The sequence below is a fragment of the Gorilla gorilla genome, chromosome 11 (assembly GCF_029281585.2).
Source record: "Gorilla gorilla gorilla isolate KB3781 chromosome 11, NHGRI_mGorGor1-v2.1_pri, whole genome shotgun sequence".
Classification (NCBI taxonomy): Eukaryota; Metazoa; Chordata; class Mammalia; order Primates; family Hominidae; genus Gorilla; species Gorilla gorilla.
Genome location: NC_073235.2, coordinates 61329769 through 61346473, shown reverse-complemented (window position 1 = coordinate 61346473; position 16705 = coordinate 61329769). Strand labels below are relative to the sequence as shown.

Sequence of the window (16705 nt, the reverse complement as noted above, 5' to 3'; positions counted from 1 at the left end):
TGAAGCAAAAGGATGTATGTATAGTGAAACCACTTATTTTTCACCAACAGTATAACTACACAACTTTGAACAACCAGTGGTGTTGGAGGACCTCCTGTACATTGTTTCCATAAAGTCAGTCTTCAGGGAATTCCAAAATGAAGAGAGGACTTCATGTATATAAAAGATGGTTGTGATTCCACCTGGATGACAGGGTTATTGCTCAGAAACTAAAAGAGGCCGCCTAGGTATAGAGGATTCTGTCATGAGGTTCCTGCTAAACAGAGGATCCCAGAATACTCACCCATTCCAGTTAAAGGCATAACGAAGAAAGCAATATTCACAAAGGATATGCGGAAAGGAATAAAAGCCATCAAGCCACAAAAAGAATGTGACTAAGGGGCAGGATTTGCAGATGCAGAGATTTAATGTGGTTGCCCTTTCTCATCCACACAAGAAAAAGGATGGAACAGATCATGAGATTCCACTGTTCTGCTGTGCAGCCTCCGCAGGGCACTTTGTATGTCCCTGTTTCTCAGGCTGTAGATGAAAGGGTTCAGCATGGGGGTGACCAGAGCGTACATCACTGACGCCGCCACATCATTCCTGGGGGGTGGTGACACAGCTGAAATCAGGTACATGCCAATGCCTGTTCCATCAAATCAGCAAACAACTGCTAGGTGAGAGCCACAGGTGGCGAAGGCTTTATACTTCCCATCTGATGATGACATCCTTAGAATGGAGGGGACAATTTTATAGTAAGACAAAGGGATCCCTGAAATGGGAAGAAAACCAAACATAGTACTATCAGTATATATGAATATGCTATTGGTGACGCTGTCAGAACAGGCAAGTTTGAGAAGCTGAGAGGGGTCACAGACAAAATTAGAGATTTCCACATTCTTGATGATGGTGAATTGTAACACAATCCAACCGTGCAGCTGGGAATCCAACAGGCTAAGGAAAAAGGACACCAAAACGAAGAAGACACAGAGGTGAGGATTCGTGATGACTGGGTAGTGCAGAGGGTGACAGATGGCTACAAAGCTGTCATAGGCCATCACAGTCAGGAGCATGTCTTCTATACATGCAAAAAGGACCAAGAAAGACATCTGTGCCAGGCAGCCCGCATGAGAGATGACTCTGCTATGCGACTGCATGTCCACAATCATCTTGGAAACGGTGGGCGAGGTGAAACCGATGTCAGCCCAGCACAGGTTGGAGAGGAAGAAGTACACGGGGGTGTGGAGGGGAGTCAGAGCTGACAGCCAGGATGCTGAGCAGGTTCCTCAGCACCGTGACCAGATACATGGACAGGGACAGGGACAGCAAAGCGAGGACCGGCTGCAGTTCTGGATCCTCTGAGAGTCCCAGGAGGAGGAATTCTCAGACACCTGTGAGATTCCGTGGCTCCGTGTGTCTTGGACACCTTGAGAAGGAAAGAGGATTGGAAAAATAAAAGATAAAAACCAGCCCTTAATGCTGGATGCAAGCAACTCACAAGGAACATTTTCACACTTGCAGACCATACACCGCCAGCAATGTTTCTCAGTTGTGACAAATCCAAAAATCTCAGAATTATTATGTGGTTTACTTTTTTGCTATACAAGTCTTTCTGTACATACTACTTTAGAGAAAATCCACTGAAGAATATTAGAAGACCAAAACATCATATATAACAAATCCATGATCTCAGTAAAATATGGCCTACTCTTTTCAGAAAAAATACAATGCAATGAAAATGTCCTTCTCTCTTTAAGAAAAAGATCTCAGTCTAATTGAAAGAAATTAAGAAGCCGTGAAATACGCTCTATTTTATTCTGACACCGTGCTACAAATTCCTTTGACATAGAATATGTTAAAGGACGACACAAGAGCTACGACCCCATTATCTAAAAACGAAATCGAACCTTAGAGTTCTCAGTTGGAACACCTTTTGACATGCCTGTTACTTTTCATATTTATTATCATCCTTAGGTTTTCTGACATCATTTCTTCATAGAAGTACATGCACACTCAAATATGGGAGCTGTGTTTGCAAATGAATTGAATATATAACTCTTGGCCGAGCGCCATGGCTCACACCTGTAATCCCAGCACTTTGGGTGGCCGAGGCTGATGGATCACCTGAGGTCAGGAGTTCCAGACCAGCCTGGCCAACGTGGTGAAACCCCGTCTCCAGTGAAAATAAAAAAAAATTAGCCGGGCGTGCTGGCGGGTAACCCTAGCTACTCGGGAGGCTGAAGCAGGAGAATCCCTTAGAACCTGGAAGGCAGAGATTGGACACCCTGTGATATTATTTTTGATATCCTAGGGAGATATTGCTCCTGACAGCAGAGTGGGCGTACACCCTGTGATATTATTAGGTGTACACCCTGTGATATATTATATATCCTAGAAAGATATTGCTCCTAATATCACGGTGGCTCTACACCCTGTGATATTAATTGTAATATCCTACAGAGATATCACTCCTAATAATACAGTGGGTGTATGACCTGTGATATTATTCATAATATATTACAGAGATACGACTCCTGATATCACAGTGAGTGTACACCATGTTTGCACACCCTGTGATCTTATTTGTAACAACTTAGAAAAATAGTACAGCTAATATCAAAGTGGGTGTACACCCTGCGATGTTATTTGTTATCCACTAGGTAGATATTACCCCTAATATCACAGTGAGTGTACACCACGTGTGTATACTCTGTGATATGATTTGTAATATCCCAGAGAGATATTTCTCCTAATATCACAGTAGGTGTACACTCTGTGATATTATTTTTACTATCCTAGAGAGATATTGCTCCCAGTATCACAGTGGGTGTACACCCTGTGATATTATTCATAATATCCTAGAGCGATATTACCTCTAATATCACAGTTTCTGTACACCCTGTGGTATTATTCATCATATCCTAGGGAGTTATTATCGCTAACATCACAGAGTGTGTACACCATGGGTGGACACCCTGTGATGTTATTGGTAATATCCTAGGGGGATATTACCCTTAATGTCACAGTGGGTGTTTACCATGTGTGTACGCCCTGAGATGTCACTTGTAATATCCTAAGGAGAAATTACACCTTGTGTTACAGTGGGTGTACACCATGTGTTTCTATTCTGTGATGCTATTTGTAATATCTTAGAAAGTTATTAGTCCTAGTGCCACAGTGGGTGTATACCATGTGTGTCCACTCTGCAATGTTATTCGTATTATCCTAGGGAGATAGTTCTCATAACATCACTGTGGGTGTACATCATGTATGTACTCCCTGTGGTCTTATTGGTTATGTCCTGTTTTGATATTACACCTAATGTCACCGTGGGTGCACACCATATGTGTACATTCTGTGATGTTACTCGTAATATCCTAGGGAGATATCACTCCTGTTATCACAGTGGGTGTACACCCTGTGATAGTATTTGTAATATCCTAGGGAGATATCAGTGTATACCCTGTGGTATTATTTGTGACATTTGAGGGAGCTATTTCTCCTAAAGTCAGAGTGGGTGTACACCCTGTAATATTCTTCCTAATATCACAGTGGTTGTACACTGTGAGTGATTTTTTTTCTAATATCCAGCGAGGGAGAGGATGATATTGCTTCCAATATCACGGAACGTGTACACCCCCTTGTGATATTGTTCCGAATACAGGGAAGGAGAGGATGACATTATTCCCAATATCACTGGGGGTGTATCACCTCCTGCCGGGATATTGTTCTTAATATCCATAGTGGAGAGAATGATGTTACTCCCAATATCCCAGGGGGTGTACACTACTCCTGTTTGTAAACACCCCCTGTGATATTGTTCCAAATGGCCTGTGAAAGAGTCAATATGACTCCCATTATCGCAGGGGGTGTTCAGCCCTGATGATATTGTTTTCTAACATCCGGAGAAGGAGAGTGTGCTGTTACTCCCAATATCGCAGGGTTTGTACACCTTTTTGTGTTTTTGGGCCCAATATCCAGGAAAAAGAGGATGATATTACTCCCAATATCAAAGTAATTGTACAGCACCCCTGTGATATTCTTCCTAATATCCAGAAAGGAAAAGAATGATATTACTTCCAACAGTGTCAGAAATGTATACCCGCGCTGTGATATCTTTCCCAATATCTAGGTGGGGAGAGGATCATTATTATTTCCAATGTCGCAGGGTGGGTGTGTACACCCCCTCTGTGATCTTGTTGCTAACATCCAGGTTTGGGGAGGACGACATTACTCCCAATATCGCAGGGGGAGTACAAACCCCGTGACCTTGTTAGTCATTTCCTGGGTGGAGAGGATGATATTACTGCCAATATCGCAGGGGGAGTACACACCCCTGTGAAAATCTTCCTAATATCCAGAGGGAGAGACGATGATATTACTCCCAATACCGCAGGGGGTTTACACAGCCCTGTGATACTCTTCCTAATATCCACAGGGAAAGAGGATGATATTACTCCCAATGTCGCAGGGGGTGTACATAACCCTGTGATATTGTTTTAATATCCAGAGCAAAAGAGGATGATATGACTCTCAATATCACAGGGGGTGTACACCCCTCCTGTCCTATTGTTCTGAATACCCTGGGAGGGAGAGGATAAGGTTACGTTGAATATCGCAAGGAATGTACACCCTCCCCCTCTGATATCCTTCCTAATGTCCAGGGGAAGAGAGGAAAATTTTACTCCCAATATCGCAGAGGCAGTACACCTCACCTGTGATGTTGTTCCCAATATGCAAGGGGGGAGAGGATGATACTATTCCCAATATAGCAGGGCTGTTCACATCCCCAGTGACATCTGTCCTAATATCTAGGGGAGAGACAATTATATGACAGCAAAGTTCGCAGGATCTGTACATCCCTTCCTGATATTGTTCCCAATATCCAGGGGGGAAGAGGATGATATCAAATATGAAAGGGGGTGTATACCCCCCACCCCTACGATATTGTTCTTAATATTCGTAAGAGGAGACGATGATATTACTGCAAATATCGCAGGGGTTGTTGACACCCCCCTGTGATATTGTTTCTGATATCCGGGGGGTGGAGAAAATCATATTACTTCGAATATTACAGGTGGTGTATACCCCACCTGAAATATGGCACCGAATATCCAAACAGGGAGAGGATGGTATTAATACCAATATCGAAGTGTGTGTACACGCCCCTTGTGATATGGTTTTTAATATCCAGTGGGTGGGAGGATGATATTAGTTCCAACATCCCAGAGCCTGTACACTACCCCTGTGATATTGTCCCTAACTTCCAGAGGGGAGAGGATGATATCACTGCCAATATCTCAGAAGTTGTACATCCCCCGTGATATTGTTTGTCATATCCATGGAGGCACAGGATGACATTCCATTGATTTTCGGGACAGGTGTTCACGCACGATGTAATATTGTTCCTAATATCCAAGAAGGGAGAGGATGATATTACTCCCAATAAAGCAGTGGGTGTACATTACCCCTGTGTTATTGTCTCTAATATCTGGGGCCGGGGGAGGGAGGAGAGGATAACATTCCCTCAAATTTAGCAGGTGGTTTGACGCCCCTTGCTTGTGGTGTTGTTTTAAATATCCAGTGGGGAAGACAATAGTACTATTTTTTATAGTCCGATTCATCTGCTCCACCTTTCTGGAACTCTGAGGCCGGGAGGCGGCATGCAGTTTCCGTGTGATCCCCAATACCTTTGCCGTCTTCTGTACCAAGGCAGCCAAAAACGCAGGCCCGTTATCTGAGCCGATCCGTAAGGCCAGTCAAAATCTCGGAATCAGATCTCGAAGAAGCACAGGGGTTACTTCACGAGCTTTCTCAGTTTGTGTTGGATAGGCCTCCACCCACCCAGAGTAGGTACGCCCAAGAACTAGTAAATACTTGTTACCTCCACACTTTGGCATCTCTGTGAAGTCTCCCTGGAGATTTTCAAAGGGGGCTGCTCCGTAAGCTTGTATGCCAGGTGGAACGGCTGGACCTTGCCTCGCATTATGCTGTTGGCAGGTAACACACCACTGCCTCACCATTTTGGCAAGGGCTGACAAATGGGAGATGTAGAAATACTGGCCTAACAACTTTTCCAGTGACTCCTGACCTACATGGGTGGTTTCTTGCACAGCCAGTACAACTGCAGCTCCTAGCAAGTGTGGCACAGCAACTCTCCCATCTGGTAACCGAATCCATCCTTCCTGCATCACTTGTCCTTCCCTCTACCTGGAGAAAGTCCTTTTCTTCTTTAGAAGAAGTAGGTCCAAGATCAGGTGCTTGAGGGAGCACTGATGCCTGGAAGGGGGCAGATGCTGCTTTTCAAGCCTCTGAGGCAGCGTGGGAATTCCCCAAACGCAGCAAGGTGGAAGCTCGCTGGTGTCTTCTGCAATGCACAACTGCCACCTTGTGGGGTTTCCATACTGCTTCTAATAATTGAAAGATTTCTTGTTGATATATTCTGTCTTTTCCCCCAGAGTTCAATAGGCCCTTTTCTTTCTATCACGCTCCATGCACTTGAAGGGTTAAAAAGACATACCGAGAATCAATGTAAATGTTGACAGTCCCACCCTCACTGAGTTCTAAGGCCTGAATGAAAGCAATGAGTTCAGCTTTCTGGGCTGAAGTGCCCTGGGGCAACGATCTGGCTTCAACAACAGTGTCCAGGGTTACCACGGCATACCCTGCACCTCTCTCTCCTTGGGGGTCGAAGAAGCTGCTCCCATCCACGTATAGTTCCCAGTCTACTGATGCCCAAGGCTGGTCCCAGAGGTCAGGTCTGCCAGCGTCAACTGAGTCCAACACTTCTACACAATCAGGCTCCACAGGGCTCTCTGATACCGGGACCAAGGTGGCGGGGTTTAGGGTGTTACAAACTTCAATGGTTATACGGGGATTTTCAGAGAGCAAACTTTGGTACTTGGTAAGTCTATTATTCATTAGCCAATGATGTCCTTTAGTATTCATTAAAGTCACCACAGCATGGGAGGCCTTTATTTTCAGGTTTTGCCCAAGAATCAGCTTATTTGCTTCTTGTCCTAGCAGGGCAGTTGCTGCCAAGGCCCTCAAACAGGGGGGTCATCCTTTAGAAACCCCGTCTAGTTGTTTAGAGAGGTAGGCCACCGGCCTCAGCCAGGGCCCCACAGTTTGGGTTCAAAGTCCAGCTGCCATCTTTTCTCTCTCTGATGCATACAATGGAAAAGGCTTTGTCAGATCGGGTAGCCCCAGGGCTGGGGCTGCCAGAAGTTTTTCCTTTAACTCATGAAAATCTTGCTGTTGTTGGGATCCCCATTCCAAAGTTTCCCAGTCCCCACCCCATTTGTGACCTCATACAAATTCTTGGCTATTACTGCAAAGTTTGGGATCCACAGTCAACAAAACCCCACAGCTCCTAAGAATTCTCTCACCTGCCTTCTGCTCTTAGGCTCCGGTAGATTGCAAATGACCTGCTTTCTTTCTGATCCCAGGCTGCGTTCTGACCTGTCGGATAGTAAATCCCAAGTAACGTACCTGCTGTCGGCAGATCTGAGCTTTCTTCTTGGACACCTTATACCCACAGTCCTCCATGTGCTGGTGTAGGGCATCTGTTCCCTTGGCGCACCCCACTGTAGTGGGGTGTCCCAGCAGAAGGTCATCAACCTCATGGAGCAACACGCAGCCTAGGTCTCTGGTGAGAAACTTCTGGAGGTCTCGAGCCAACGCCTCCCCGAAGATGGTGGGGGAGTTCTTGAACCCTTGGGGAAGCCCGGTCCAAGTGTACTGACTAGTGACACCTGACTCCAGATCATCCCACTGAAAGACAAGCAGCTTCTGCCTCTCATGGGCTAAGCTGATAGGAAAGAAAGCACCTTTCAGGTCCAATCAGGTGAACCAGCTGTCCTCAGCTGGCAGCAACCCCAACAACGTGGACGGGTTAGGTACTGTTAGAATTTGAAAGCAGGATATTTAAGCTTTTTTCGCTGACAACCTGAAAGAGCTGCTACTCAGGTTGGCGTGAACTCCATCCCTGGATAATGCAGACCTGCTTCTGTAAACCTCAAGTCTGTATATTACCCACTTTGATGGTAAATAGCCACTGGGGATGAGTTTTTCCATGATCCCAGGGAAAAACTCCATCATCAATTGCTCTGAAGGGCATGATGTTATTATTATCATACTGACCAGAATAATTTATGCTGTAAAATTGCTTTGAAGTGATGTTATAGAGCTCAGAGAAGAGAGGTTTCCTTGTGGGGAACTGTGGAGATTTGAAGCTTACCTTGTCTTTTTTTTACTTCTTCCCCATTATAATCACCACCTCAATCTCTTAGATAGTGTCCTCTGAATAGTATTAACCAGTCTTTGCCACTTTGGGTGCTAATGCTAAATACTTTGCCCTTAAGAATCTCCTGTGACCAGTAAAACATCATCATCGGAATGTGCATTACACAGTTGGTTTCCACAACTCAGTGATTTATAAAGCCTGGATAGTAGTAGTATTTGAATGTACATAAAGGCAACAAAGAACACAGCTTTATGAAGTGCTAGACAGGGTAGAAGAGTGAAGAAGAGCTATAAAACTTCAAGTACAAAGGACTAGGGGAAGTCTGAGTACTCAGGCAGAACATAACTGTAACAAATGGAGCTAAGGGCTTTCCAAAAACTAAAGGTAAAGAGAGAAATCCTCGGTAGAAGGTCTCACCCAGCAGGAGGTCTGCAAAGGAAGAGGCCCCTTGGGCTGAGAAAGCTGTTTAATGTGCAGTTGACAAAGGGCAGGGGAGGTCTCTGGAAATGTTTATGGGAATGCTCCAGAATTTAATCTGACACCACCAGTCCTGTGAGCTTTGTGCTCTGGGCTCCTAATTAGCAAAATAGAGACACGGGGATTGTGTTTGTCTCACTTGAAATGATTCAGTGTTTATCTTGGCTTGATTGGTCCCAAAGTACTCATTTCACAAAGACCTGTGATGCCTCGTGGGAAGACTTGCACTGCTATTTCCTCAAATTCATGTTCCTTTTCACTTGCCCTTCAATGCCAAAATTGAGAACCATAAAAGACTACTCCTTTTGGCCATCTGGCTTTCTGCTGGCATTAACATTCAATAAAACAGACAGACCCAAACCTTTCCTTTCCCATATAGGCTGAATATTAAAGTGTTTTATGAGCAACTGATCAGGTTCTAGTTCAAGAGAGAAGGCTAGATGTATGGCACAGCAAGAAGGGCATGTATCTTGAGGGCACACTTACTGGCTGTGTGACTTTGGGTAAATCACTTAACTTTTCTGAGCCTTAGGTTCTTGGGGATGATAATAATACCTACTTATTTGTCCACTGTGAACACTTCATCTATAAAATAGGACTTGCCTCCTCTTTACCTCAAAAAAGAAAATCTAAAAAGAAAATCAAAAAAGAAAATCTATGTGTAGATGTGTTGTAAGCAGTGAAATGCTACATGTAGAAGCAAAACAGGTCATTATATTTTCATCAGATTTGAGTCATTCACTCTTCTATGTTCCAGACATTTTAAAATGCTTTTTTAAAGTCAGAAAACAACATGAATGAGAAGTTACCTGTGGGTCCCTAAACCTCCATTTTGAGGGGACTGGAAAATAAAGCAGCAAGGTTAAGAAAGCTTTCAGAATTCATCACGAGAACAGAGTCAAAACTGGAGGAAAAAAATGTCTTACACATTCTTCCAGACAAAAGGGCATTTCAAGTATTGTCTTCAAAATTCAGTTTGGAAAGCTAATAGCTTATAAAAGTGAGTTGTATGTACTTGACCATGCTGTGGAAACTCAGACACCCAGAGGTCCTCAGTCATGGAAGAATCAGCTATAAATGATTTGTTTTGAAATTATTGTCTTAATTCTTGACTAGAATAGAATGTTAAAATGGAAGTTTCCACTAGGTAACAAGCTGCAATAGATGTGATATTCCAAAGTGAGCCTCTGGGCTGCCATACGCAGAATGAAGAAGCAGTGTCCTGACTTCTGAACTCCCTACCCTAGAGGGGGGCGAGGCCTGTGTGTGGGATGGGGTGGGGTACCACGGAACCAGGGGTCAAGCGGGCATGGCCTTGAGGGTGGATGCATTCTCAGTGATGGGACTCTAAAAACCCACAAAACTTTCCACAAAAGAAAAAGTGGTTTGTGATCAAGCCATCAATAAGAAACTCAGAAACTTCTCTGATTCCGTTTCCCCAGTTTTGCCCACTCAGGTGAGTAAGCAGGGGTGAGGGAGTGGGCTAACTTTGAAAGTTCCCTTCCCTCCTGCGGATATTCCCCAACAGCAGCCCTAAACCCCTGGGAGTTTTGGGTTTCACACTGGATCAGTTATTCTAATGGTTGAGTAAAGACCTGCTGGGACCATGAAACAATTACTCCCTGAGGACCTGAGAATGAACGAAGTCATGGGGCTGCCCGGGTTTTCTGGCAGTACCACCTCCCTAGAGATCATTCGGAAATATGTTGGAGTGTGTTTTGGTTGTCACAATGATTGGCAGGGAGGATACTCTTGGCATTTAGAGGACAAGGGCCTGAGATGCTCGATATCCCAGTAACCCAAGAACTCTCCTGCTTGAAATATTAACAGTGCTCCCAGTTGAGGCCTACACTCATGGAGGCAGGGGCAGGATCACCCCTTCCCTGAACAAGTTTTAAAAAGACAGTGGAACCTATGCCAGGCAGGGAAACCAGAACTGTAATTGATGACCTGCTGGAGGCTCAGTGTGAACAAGTCTGAGAAGAAAACTCCAGAGGGACCCAGTTACTTTTGTGAATTTTACCTGCTGGAGGTCAACCAGGTTCTCAGAGTAAATATCTGAGAAAAATAATAATAAAAAATAAATAAAAAGACAGTGGGAGACAAAAATAGAAATACATTTTCATTATGTTGCCCTTTATGCTTATTCACCATATCTATTACGCTGAGGCTACAAGTATTTTGCAGTGACTTGAGAGCTCTTTCCCACAGCTGCTTAATTACATTCCAGCTGCTTGGATGCATTAGAGCCAGAAGCAGGCCATGAAGTGGGTGAAGGACCTAGCAGAAGGTGCTATGGTGTGCTGCGGTAGCCTGAACCCCTAAAAGCCCTAGCCCAGGTTAAACTTGCTCTGGTGACTGAAGACCAGGATCAGCCCCAGGTTTGAGAAAACCTGGCTGGTCTTGGTGTGGTAGCCTGAACAATGTCTACGTTCTTAGCCCTGAAATCTGTGACTATGTTACCTTCCATGGCAAAAGAGACTTTGCTAACATGATTAAATTAAGATGTTGACATGGCAAGATTATACAGATTGTCCAGTAGGCCTGCTTTATTCACGAGTGTCTTTTGAAGAGGGACAAGGGGATCAAAGTCAGAAAAAGGACACATGATAACAGAAGCAGGAGTTGGAGTGATGCTTGTTGGAAATGGGGGCATGAGGCCAGGGCGGCAGCTCACGCCTGTCATCCCTGCACTTTGGGAGGCTGAGGTGGGCAGATCACCTGAGGTCAGGAGCTTGAGACCAGCTTGGCCAACATGGTAAAACCCCATCTCTACTAAAAATACAAAAATTAGCTGGGCATGGGGATGTGCACCTGTAATCCCAGCTACTCAGGAGGATGAGGTGGGAGAATTGCTTGAACTTGGGAGGTGGAGGTTGCGGTGAGCCAAGATTGCACCACTGCACTCCAGCCTGGGAGACAGAGCAAGACTCTGTCTCAAAAAAAAAAGAAAAAAAGAAAGAAAGAAAAGAAAATGGGGCATGCATGTGGCACTAGAAACTGGAAAAGGCAGGAAGATAGATCCTCTTCTAGAGCCTCCAGAAAGGAACACAGACCTGCCAACACCTTGATTTTAGCCTGCAAGACCCATTTTGGGCATCTGATCTCCAGAATTGTAAGATATCCAATATGTGTGTTTTTAAAAGCCATTATATTTATGGCAATTGGTTACAGCAACAATAGGAAAATAATTTACCTGGTTTAAAGTGTAATATAAACCTTTCTACTCAAGAGACCTTAGTAGTTCTCTCAAGTTCACCCGAAGAACCCCCAAATCCCAACACAACCCTCTTTCCCCTCTCTGAAGATTCCAAGGAGAAAGGAAAGCAGTCCTGGCAAAATCCTCCTCCGGACCCGGTAAACAACCTGCAACCATGGCACATTGCTGTGTGATATAAACGTGTGTGTGTGTGTGTGTGTGTGTATGAGAAGCCAAAAGAAATAAAAAGGATTTCTATATTATCTGCAGTTTTCTTCACTAACCTTTCCCTTTCTAGCTACATAGATAATTGAGGACTCACTCCATTCTATCAAGGACGGCCACTGCTTGCTTTCAAGGGCTTCCCTCGCCCCACAGATTTCTAGATTAGATCCAATGCAGTCTCTGATCATGCTGAAGCCTTGATTAGCAAAGTAGAATAAAAATTAGAGAAAATTAAGTGGACATTGTTGGAAAAACAAATAAATCCTCCTTCATTGGCAGACTTGAGCATTTACTAGAGCAGTAACTATAGCACCATTTTCAACACTTTCTGCTGATGGGTGTGGAAACACTTTCTATCACAACCGACTTGACTTTTCCCTCTTTCTTCAGACCATAGATAAATATTTAGTTACAAACTTCCAAACAGAATAAAACCAGACTTTTAGTTTATTTGACAGGAAAGCTTAGTATGGGATACTTAAATCATTAAGGAGAAAAGACAGCTTAACTCACTGTAAAGCTAAAGATTAACTAGGAATCAACATGAATTCTCTTATAGCCTGTTTTCTACTCCCCTTGGTAGGAAAAAAATGTTAATTCACTCAGTATTAGATATCATGACCCAAGTCTGGATTCCTTGGGAAGGTTTGTTTTCTCTCAGGAATACTTAGTTTGGCACAGGGAAAATGAAAACAAGTTAAAAAAAAATCTTTCCTGGTTAGTCATTTTCTCTGGAGACTTAAAAGAAAAAAGACACTGATGTTGAGTAAAAAGCTTTCTCTGCAAGCTTTTACTGCAATGTCAAATAAAAAATGCACAGAACTGGCTCCCCTGGCAGCTTGTGCCTACTTTCAACTTTTTTTTTTTTTTTTTTTTTTTGAGACGGAGTCTCACTCTGTCACCCAGGCTGGAGTGCAGTGGTGTGATCTTGGCTCACTGCAACCTCCACCTCCTGGGTTCAAGTGATTCTCCTGCCTCAGCTTCCCGAGTAGCTGGGACTATAAGCATTTGCCACCATACCTGACTAATTTTTTAATATTTTTAGTAGGGAAGGGGTTTCACCACATCAGCCAGGCTGGTCTTGAACTTCTGACTTCAGGTGATCCACCCATCTTGACGTCCCAAACTGCTGGGATTACAGGTGTGAGCCACCGTGAATGGCCCCTTCAACTTCATGTCTAAAACACCAAAAGCAATGACAACAAAAGCCAAAATCGACAAATGGGATCTAATTAAAATAAAGAGCTTCTGCACAGCAAAAGAAACTATCATCAGAGAGAACAGGCAACCTACAGAATGGGAGAAAATTTTTGCAATCTAGCCATCTGACAAAGGGCTAATATCCAGAATCTACAAAGAACTTAAACAGTGGCCAGGCACAGTGGCTCACGCCTATAATCCCAGCACTTTGGGAGGCCAAGGTAGGTGGATCACGAGGTCAGGAGATCAAATACAAAAAAATTAGCCAGGGTTGGTGGCGGGTGCCTGTAGTCCCAGCTAATTGGGAGGCTGAGGCAGGAGAATGGTGTGAACCGGGCAGGTGGAGGTTGCAGTGAGCCAAGATTGCGCCACTGTGCTCCAATCTGGGTGACACAGCAAGACTTTGTCTCAAAAAAAAAAAAAGAGAACTTAAACAAATTAACAAGAAATAAAAAATCAACCCCATCAAAAAGTGGGTGAAGGAATGAACAGACACTTCTCAAAAGAAGACATTTATGCAGTCAACAAACATGAAAAAAAAGCTCATCATCAGTGGTCATTAGAGAAATGCAAATCAAAACCACAATGAGATATGATCTCATGCCAGTTAGAATGGTGATCATTAAAAAGTCAGGAAACAACAGGTGCTGGAGAGGATGTGGAGAAATAGGAACGCTTTTACACTGTTGGTGGGAGTGTAAATTAGATCAACCACTGTGGAAGACAGTGTGGTGATTCCTCAAGGACCTAGAACTAGAAATACCATTTGACCCAGCAATCCCATTACTGGGTATATACCCAAAGGATTATAAATCATTCTATTATAAAGACACATGCACACATATGTTTATTGTGGGCTATTCACACTAGCAAAATCTTGGAAGCAACCTAAATGTCCATCAATGATAGACTGGATAAAGAAAATGTGGCACATATATACCATGGAATACTATGCAGCCATAAAAAAGATGAGTTCATGTCCTTTGCAGGGACATGGATGAAGCTGGAAACCATCATTCCCAGCAAACTAACACAGGAACAGAAAACCAAACACCACATGTTCCCACTCATAAGCGGGAGTTGAACAATGAGAACACATGGACACAGGGAGGCGAACATCACACATTGGGGCCTGTTGGGGGGTGGGGGGCTAGGGGAGGGATAGCATTAGGAGAAATACCTAATATGGGTGATGGGTTGATGGGTGCAGCAAACCTCCATGGCACGTGTATACCTATGTAACAAAACTGCATGTTCTGCACATATATCCCAGAACTTAAAGTATAACAAAAAAATTTTTTTTTCTAAAGATAACTTGTTGCCTTTTGTTAGCTGGAAAATGGGAAAGGAGAAATTTATATGTGTGTTTAACAGGAAACAGTAGAGCACAGAGTTAATATCACACACGTGAATCCCAATTTTGCTAAAATCTGACCAATGTGAGGAAAATAACTAATGTGTCATGCCTTAGCACACTTTACAGAGTTTTATCAAGTTAGGAAGTGTTATGTTAGTCCCTCATATAAACTTACTACTTCATGTAACATGACTATGGGCTACATTGGATGAAGGTCCAATAGTAGAAGGTCCAAGGTTAGGCTCAGTAAACTGAACACATCCAGTATCTGTTCAGCACTAGAAAGTTCTCTGGCTTTCACTGAAGACTTTGGCACCCGACTCATGGTTCTATTTTCCATCCTATGACTTGTTTCATCCTTGATGACCTTTTCAACAACTTTGTCCCCTTTTGTTGCTCCACATAGCTACCCACCTCCATGGCCATAGCCCAGAGCCTGTCCTCAGAGAGGCTCTGGCCACACCCTGTTTTACATCCTCCCAGTGGCTCTGAGGGCTCTTGGAGCCCATGGAGATCTCCAATACTTTGTTACTGGCAGAATGTATCCATATCCATATGGGGCTACAGCAACCTCAATTCTTGCCTCCTCAGAAGAAAGAATGGGACTGAGGGGCATAAGGTAGAGGGAGAGACTAAAGCAAGTTTCAGAGCAGGAGTGAAAGTTCATTAAAACGATTTAGAGAAGGTTGACATTTAGAGAAGTCCAAATAAGAAGTTGGACTTACTTATACTTTTGGAATTACCTCTAGAGACAAGGGGTCCAAAATTTTTTCAGCACCTAGGGCATTGACATTTTGTCAGCACCAAGACAGCTTGACATTTTGACTTGGGGTTTTATATGTTGGCATACTTGCAGTGTCTTGTGTTACTTCTCACCACTCGCCCAACTCCTGAGATCTTATTGGGAAGCTGCTGATCACCAGTTTCAGGTATTTTCTATCTATTAGGAGACGGCCTTTCCCTGGTGCCCGGTGTGACCAATTATTACTTTAGCGAGAGAGTTAACAAGAGCCTGACCATCACCTGATGGTCACCCAACACTCCTGGTGTGTGTGTCGGGGGGCTCTCTCCTGCCCTGCTCATACCTGACTAGCTACCTACTGTAACCGGTTGACCCCTTCTTTTATTTCCCATCCCTGATAAGAGTACCTCATCCAGATGAGAGTATATAGTTACTCACTTGAAAATCAGGAAGGCTGGGTGCTCACCTGTAATCCACAGGTGGATTACCTGGTGGCTCACACCTGTAATCCAGACACTTTGGGAGGCTGAGGCAGGAGGATCTCTTGAGGCCAGGAGCCAGGAGCTCAAGACCAGCTCGGACAACATAGGGACACCCCATCTCTGTCAAAAAAAAATAAATAAAAAATAAATTAGCTAGTCATGGTGGCGTGCACCTGTAGTCCTAGCTACACAAGAAGGCTGAAGTGGGAGGACTGTTTGAGCCCAAGAGTTGGAAGTTGCAGTAAACTATGATCATGCCATTGCTCTCCAGCCTGGGCAACAGAGTGAGACCCTGTCTCTAAAAACTCAAAAAAAATCAGGGCTAGACTAGATGCCCTAGGTGCTGAAAAAATTTTGGACCCCTTGTCTCTAGAGGTAATTCCAAAAGTATAAGTAAGTCCAATTTCTTATTTGGTTCTCAAGGTGACTAGTTTAGTGTTCTTCAGAGGGAGGGTAGGGAGGAGGAGTGGGGAGAATATAGTGTTCTTAATTTTTTTTTTCAATTTTGAGTGCCCCCTCGTTGGTACCCCAAGTGTGGGTTTAGTCTGTTCACTGGGTAATTGGAAGCATTATTTTACAAATATCCGCATCCCTGCTGCACACTTGTTTCCCACAGCCCAGCCAGGCAAACCAAGTTCGGTCGTGCCCTATCTTAGCATGCCTCAGAATCACCTGAAATGCTTGTTTCTATTGCTTGTTCCAAATGTGGTAGGATTGCAGCCCACCTCAGCTTGCACCTGCCACACACACACTTCCCTAAGTTTGCCACCACCCAGACAGTCCACCCTAAAGCCCT

At 44.0% G+C, this 16705-nt stretch overlaps 1 pseudogene; it reads right to left on the bottom strand.

The window, feature by feature from the left end:
* Window positions 1–641: 641 nt before the first annotated feature.
* LOC101128661 (putative gustatory receptor clone PTE01) lies at window positions 642–4213 on the bottom strand (annotated as a pseudogene).
* Between the last annotated feature and the right edge of the window lie 12492 nt (window positions 4214–16705).